Source organism: Cryptotermes secundus, unplaced genomic scaffold, assembly GCF_002891405.2.
Source record: "Cryptotermes secundus unplaced genomic scaffold, Csec_1.0 scaffold292, whole genome shotgun sequence".
NCBI classification, from domain to species: domain Eukaryota; kingdom Metazoa; phylum Arthropoda; class Insecta; order Blattodea; family Kalotermitidae; genus Cryptotermes; species Cryptotermes secundus.
The window spans coordinates 556009-562798 of record NW_019731979.1 but is presented as its reverse complement, the minus strand read 5'-3'; the positions used below and the strand labels follow the sequence as shown (position 1 = coordinate 562798).

Genomic DNA, 6790 nt, shown 5'->3' with positions numbered 1-6790 from the left:
CTAGACATGCGGCTCATAGATGGCGGCAAGGTTGTCAGCCCTACGCGCCGGTCGCTCTTTACCCCCAAGAATATTCCTGGTACTCATTTCTGTTAGAGGCTGAATCGACCCCAGGGCAATAGTGCGGCTGGAAGGATTAGGTCAATTGATAAAAATCCAATGACCCGCGACCTTCCGGCTTGTAGCATAGTGCCTCAACCAACTACCCTAAACATCTTAATCTATTATCAAGAAATGGAACTTAATATGGACTGGTATCACACAAGAAAGGGATGAGGGATTTAAACAATTATTCTAGGTACCTGAAAGTAAGAGACCGGTCTTAAAGAAGCAGGGTGTTTGCCTGTGTATTGGATTCAGCTGTCTCAGGATAGGACCCAACGGCGGGCGTATACGAACACGACAGTAAACGATCTGGATTCTGCAAGACGGGGGAATTTCTTGACTAGCTGAGCGACTAACTTCTTCTCAAGAAGGACTACTCATGGGGTGATTGTGGGATATTTAACGGCGATTTAAATATTTCAAATTATGTAGTGTCGGATGGTAGGACGACTGAAAAGATATGAGTTGGAAAGGATTTTGAAGGAAGCGGTCGTGACCTACTTAAGGTACTATACCGGAATTCGCCTGAAGTAACTGAGGGAACACGTGAAAACCTCAGTGAAGTTAGCCAGTGTGCGGACAGAGTTTCGAACTCAACACCTACCCAAATACAAGTTTATCAGGTTCCCTGTGTGGAATCTGCTCAGTTACTCAAACAGATCTCTGAATTTCGTCCACAGAGTGTATGTGTTTCTCGTATGATTCTGAGAATAAAAACTTATTGTTTCCGGAAACAGTTAAACCATTTGGCCATTAAAACATACAACACTGTTTTCCCTTTTAGATAGGGACTGAATTCTTTAATGTCAATTAGAAGAAATTCATGCTTCAACTAGTTAAAAATTACGCAGTTGTAAATTAAATTCTTAAGTGTTGCACTATTCCCATTACTTCTTCTAGACTATCGGCTCACAGATGGTGGCAAGATTGTCAGCGTTACGCTCCGGCCGCCCGTTACTCCCCGGAATATTCCTGATACTCATTTCTCTTGGAGGTTGAGTCGATCCCAGGACCATAATGCTGACGGGAGGATTAGGTCAAATGAAAAAATCCAATTAGTTCATCGGGAGTCGAACCCGCGACCATCTTGCTTATAGCATATTGCCTCAACCAACCGCGTTACCGCGTGCCATGCATCGTCTACATTGCTTTCAATTAATTACGTAGCAAGCTTAACATAACTATTTTGGTGTCAGGGAAGTAAAAATTGCTAAAAGCGTCTTTCATAATCGTGAAATTGAGTAACTCTTCAAAGGCCATAATTTCAAACGAATTTGAAATAGTCGATAAACCGATAACATTAGTCAAAATAATTTCTTCACCGATAATATGGTACATTCACATTTCTGGTTTGTTATTTTAAAACACTTGACACATAAAATTACACAAAGGAAATGCTTAGTTTTCCCATAGGAAACAATTTAACTTCGCTTCAATCTGCTCTCCGATAGGTTTTACCTCAGTTTTGCAAATATTTTAAGCTGGGTTTTCATATGTTAAAGGATCTTGTTCCATTGCGGCTGCGCAGTGCAGTGTGAGCAGTATTTCAGCAACACCGGCTCCAGTTGCATATACCTGTCTCTTTCTCGCAGATCTGTGTGAAGGCCCTCTGTTGAGCTTTTGGAGGTTTTGGCTCAGTATCAGCGTCGCGGCCAGCCAATTCAGGAGAGTTTGACTGATGGACGAACGTTCGGTAGTGCAAAAGACTCCATTCGTACGCGTGGTGTGACTTTCCGTTTATAATCAGTGTCAGGTTGTGTTACCGGTGTAACGTGTAGAAGTTCTTGCTGAAGTCCTGTATAAGCATACAAACGGTGGACTTAACAAAACTTGTAAGTGAATGTTCTAGTGTGTCTTTCTATTTCCATTTAGTTTACTGCGAATATCATCACAATCACCGAAGGAGTGTCCATTTTCGTCACACTGTATTAAGTTTCTATGTAAGTGTTGTCTTCTTCATCAACATTCAGCACTTAACGATATATACCTTTAATATAGGATAAAATTTCGGTCTTTTCTATTTAGTGAAGAATATGGCATGTGTTATGGTCATTGGGAGGTTTAGGAGGTTGCCATAACAGAATTCGCAACCATTGCCTTTTCAGTTTAGGCCAATTTTACTGTGTTTATGAATTTTGAAGAACGTTTAATTCGGTGTAATTTTTCAATTCTCAGATTTTTCAAACCTGACCTTTTTCTGCCTAAGAATTCAGTTGCCGATATTTTCGGATATATACTTATTTTCATTAATTACTTGTTTTTCTAGCATGCCAAGAATTGTACAGAGCCAACTTTAATGTTTACGTGGTTACGTGGTAAATATGTACAGTAAGATTATACCGGCCGGTCACGGTAGCCGAGCGGTCTAAGGCATATACTATCTTCGCTCGCTTGGAAACCGGGATCGTGGTTTCGAATCCCACTCAGGGCATGGATGTTTAGTTTGTGTGTGTGCGTTTTTCTGTGTTTATGTACAGGTAGAGACCTTGCGACGAACTGATCACTCGCCCAAGGAGTCCTACCGGAAGTGTAACATCTAGAAAAACCGAAGTGAACGGAGAAGTTCATGGAGGTAGGCCTAGTCCCACTGGGGCTGTAGTGCCAAGAGGGGGGAGGGGGAAGATTATACCTCTGGAAAGTTCGAAGAAAATTTGCACTTATTAATTTAATATTTGGTTCTGAGTCTGGGTTTCGAGAGGACATCTTCAATGTTATATATATATGAAGAGATTCTGGTAAGCTCTAGTACTGTCTGATTTTGCTCGATGTTTGTATATTACGAATGAAAACGTTTTCTAACAATAATAGGCGTGAGTGGATAGTTAGAGTATGCTCAGTTCTGCAACTACTGTGTAGCGAATTCTTCTTCTTCTTCTTCGTCTTCTCTTTATCCTCATCCTCCTTCTACCCCTCCTTCGTCTTCTCTTTATCCTCCTCCTCCTCCTCCATGTCCTTCGAATCCTCTTTCATTTTTTCTCATTCTTTTCATTTTTCTTCATCTCGTTCTTATCCTCCTCCTTCGTCTTCTACTCCTCTTTCGCCTTTTTTATCCTTCTCCTTTACTTTCTCCTTTTCATTTTCCTTCTTCTCCTTCTTCCCCTCCTCCTCCTCTTTCTTTTTCTTATCATTATTTTCATTTTCTTCTTCTTCTCCTCCTCCTTCGTCTTCTTCTCCTTCTTATCCTCCTTCGTCATCTCTTTATCCTTCTTGTTTTCTTTCTCCTTTTCCTTTTTCTTCTTTTCCTTCTCCTTCTCTTCCTCATCCTCCTCCTCCTTCTCCTTCTAATCCTTTTTCTTTTTCTTCTCATTCTTTTCATTCTTCTTCTTCTCCTACTTATCTCCTTCTTCTTCTACTCCTCCTTCGTCTTCTCTTTATCCTTCTCCTTTGCTTTCTTCTTTTCCTTCTTCTCGTTCTCTTCCTCCTCCTCTTTCTTTTTCTTCTCATTATTTTCATTCTTCTTCTTCTTCTCCTCCTCCTCCTCCCCTCCTCGTCCATCTCCTCCTCCTCCTTTTCATTCTCCTTCTTCTTCAACGGTGTAGGCCTTGATCTGTTTCCGACCTGAAGGAAATATCTCCTCCCTTGAAGCGGTGTTTCTGTGACAATTTGAGCAATGCTTGTTACAACGTCGCTTTACTTATCTCGGTTGGTACTGCGCTTGTCATATGTGCTTTCAGGAGTCGCTTCAGAATTACAGAAATAGTGAGGCTGGTGCAGATTTGTTCAATGCCTTCCCGTTTCCTCTGCCGTCCATCACACAGCCTGATCTTTGATTTTTGCCACAACTGATTTACATAAATACATTGACCTCAGAACTCATTCAGCGAAACAAATCCACGCGAAGATTAAATATTTCATTATTACACATTTCAAGATCAAAATTGTAATTAAGTGTTTAAGAAATTTTTTGAAATAATCTGCATTTAACCTTTCGAATTGAAATTGAATTTTTTTTACAATATCTTCAAAATCTGTAATTGGTTTTATCACTCTTAGCTCCATCCACAACCCCTATCAGTAAAACATAAAAATGTTTCATTTGACATAATATTGAAGAAGCATTTTTGGTTGATATTCGAAGATAACGTATACACAGGCGTGCACCGCACCTATATTCTAGTTGCAAAAGTTAAAGCGAAAATGTCACTTAGAAGATATAGACTTAAATGAGAAGATAATATTCAAGTGGATCTTACAAGGATAGGATGTGAAAATTAGGACTGGATTCATCAGTCTCAAGAGAGAGTAATTTGGAGAAATTTTTATCGACACACAGTGATGAACCTCCAGGGGAATTGTCCGACCGGCTGAGTATCCGCTCCTGAAAGACTCTGTTTCGTGGATTGGGCTATATAAACCTACACAAAACAATTTAATTTCCCACATTTTGCCATAAGATTATGATGACGGTGGCTATATTAGAGTAATTATAATATTACTAATTAATTAGCATAAATTAAGGCGGTAGTAGTTTCAGCCTGTTTTCAATTAGGTCTAATCTCTCAACTGATTCTTCTGTGGATGTTGAAGAGAAACGTTGGCACGTCGAACTTAATACTTATCTGGGTTGGATGATCTAACTCATACAGTCTGGAAAAGTAATAAGAAAGTTCTGGACGACTGGGGAGCACTAACTTCTGGAATATAACACCATGCAGTTAGTTGAAAATCAACAGACTTTGGTTGTTTGCGCTGTTTATTCTACCCTGAAGATGGAGGCTGTATTTTTCTCCGTAACGTCGGTCGACTTTCACCGGACTAGAAGTCAGTACTTTTCATAACCACCGCTGCGAGAACCTCACATCCTGCGCTCTGTTAGAGCCTTTTCATACGGTGTTCTGAGCATTTCATTAACGTAGAGGGAAGTACATTAGCGGACGGAAAACCTATATACCTGCACAGGTAAATTCTTTCGGAGCATGAAGCAAACCGGTCTCTTCAGTGTAGTGCTCAAATAAAAACGGCCATATTTACCTCTGGTCACTTCACATATTATATATGCCTGTGTAATTTTACATTTATCATAGAAAATATAACAAATTTTACTAATTAAGGCGTTCAGAAAAAATGTGCTTACACTCTGTTTTAATATACCATCTACAATTTTTCATTTAGCTGATGAAATGAACTTCAAATAATATATATCTACAAGAACAGTTATCTTAGTATTAAGAGAAACATACATGTTATTTCCGATGAGTAAATTGCACGCAGTTTGAATCTCAGCACGGAATTTCAGCTAGAGCCTCACCCAAGGGAGTGTTTTCATAGAATGAAAACTTGGTTCTTTCCTTTCCTTACAGGCTAATCTGCAGAACATAAATTTACAGGATCGGTTTTGTAGTTCGAACAGAATCTTAAAAAAAAAAAAAAAGTTGCAATACGTGGTGTTACAGTAGGATTTGCGCTACGTATGGGAATATTAGTGTTTAGCCTAATTGTTATTACTTACTGTCCTAGAATTTTCTTCTCCGATCACAGTGGCCGCGCGGTCAAAGGCATGAATAGTCTTCGCCCCCTCAAACACGCGGATCGTGGGTTCGAATCCCTCTCAAGGAATTGTCTGTGTGCGTTTATTCTGTATTTATGCTGTCCTGTGTGCAGGTGTGGGCCTTGCGACGGGCTCATCCCCCGTTCAAAAAGTCCTACCAAATATTAGATAGATGGATAGACAGAATTTTCGTCTTCTTTCTCAAGAACCTTTGGGGACTAATGGCCTCTTACTTGGTTAAGTATTTCCCTACTTTACATGGAACCGGGAGATTCATTACCACATTTACGAGAGGCAGTCATTGAGCTGAATTCTAAGCCAGATGAATCCACCCCCCCCCCCAAAAACTGTCGCTTTACATACTTGAATACCATCCTGCTAAGTGGCGCTGGGGCAGGTTTTCTCCGAGTACTTTGGTTTCCCCTTGCCAATCTTCATTCCACCAAATTCTCCATCATCATAATCACCAGGGCAGGTACAATAGACCAATCAGTGGCCGCCGTGGCGAGTGGACCCAGTTGGAGTCCACCCCCCACTAAGCGAATTTAAAAGGAATCTTGCTATCTGAGCCTGTCTTTTTTCAAGCAGTGTTTCCCTCCCGGCTTTTTGACTAGAAAGTTTTGTGTATTTCTTACACGCAGTGTTTGATATACTCGTACCTATCGCCTAAGAAGTCCTCCTTGATTTCATTGCCCTAAAAATGTTTAGTGCCGGTCACGCTAGCCGAGCGATCTAAGGCATGTACTCTCTTCGCTCGTTTGGAAGCGGGATCGTGGGTTCGAATCCCACACAGGGCATGGATGTTTAGTTTGTGTGTGTGAGTTTTGCTGTGTTTGTGTACATGTAGAGGCCTTGCGACGAGCTGATCACCCTCCCAAGGAGTCCTACCGAATGTGTAAGATCTAGAAAAACCGAAGTGAACGGAGAAGTTCATGGAAGTAGGCCTAGGCACAATGGGGCTCTAGTGCCAAGGTGGAAAAAAATAATGTTTAGTAAAAAGCACAAGTTGCCGGTCACAGTAGCCGAGCGGTCTAAGGCATGCACTGTCTTCGCTCGCTCGGAAGCCGGGATCGTGGATTCGAATCCCACTCAGGGCATGGATGTTTGTGTGCGTTTTTCTGTGTTTGTCTACAGGTAGAGGCCTTGCGACGAGCTGATCACTCGCCCAAGGAGTCCTACCGAATGTGTAAGATCTAG

At 41.1% G+C, this 6790-nt stretch overlaps 1 protein-coding gene across 3 annotated transcripts in view; it reads left to right on the top strand.

Moving 5' to 3' along the window:
* Nucleotides 1–6790, top strand: part of LOC111867379 (alkaline phosphatase) — a 565319-nt gene that overhangs the window by 63388 nt on the left and 495141 nt on the right. The window contains exon 1 of one of the 3 annotated variants that reach the window (XM_023857175.2): nucleotides 1748–1937. The exons of 1 other annotated variant lie outside the window; for it this stretch is intronic. The gene's annotated coding sequence lies outside the window, so the exon portion shown is untranslated. Of the gene's footprint in view, nucleotides 1–1747; nucleotides 2046–6790 lie in introns of those variants that run through there. One more of the 3 variants, XM_023857174.2, reaches the window with a different exon arrangement.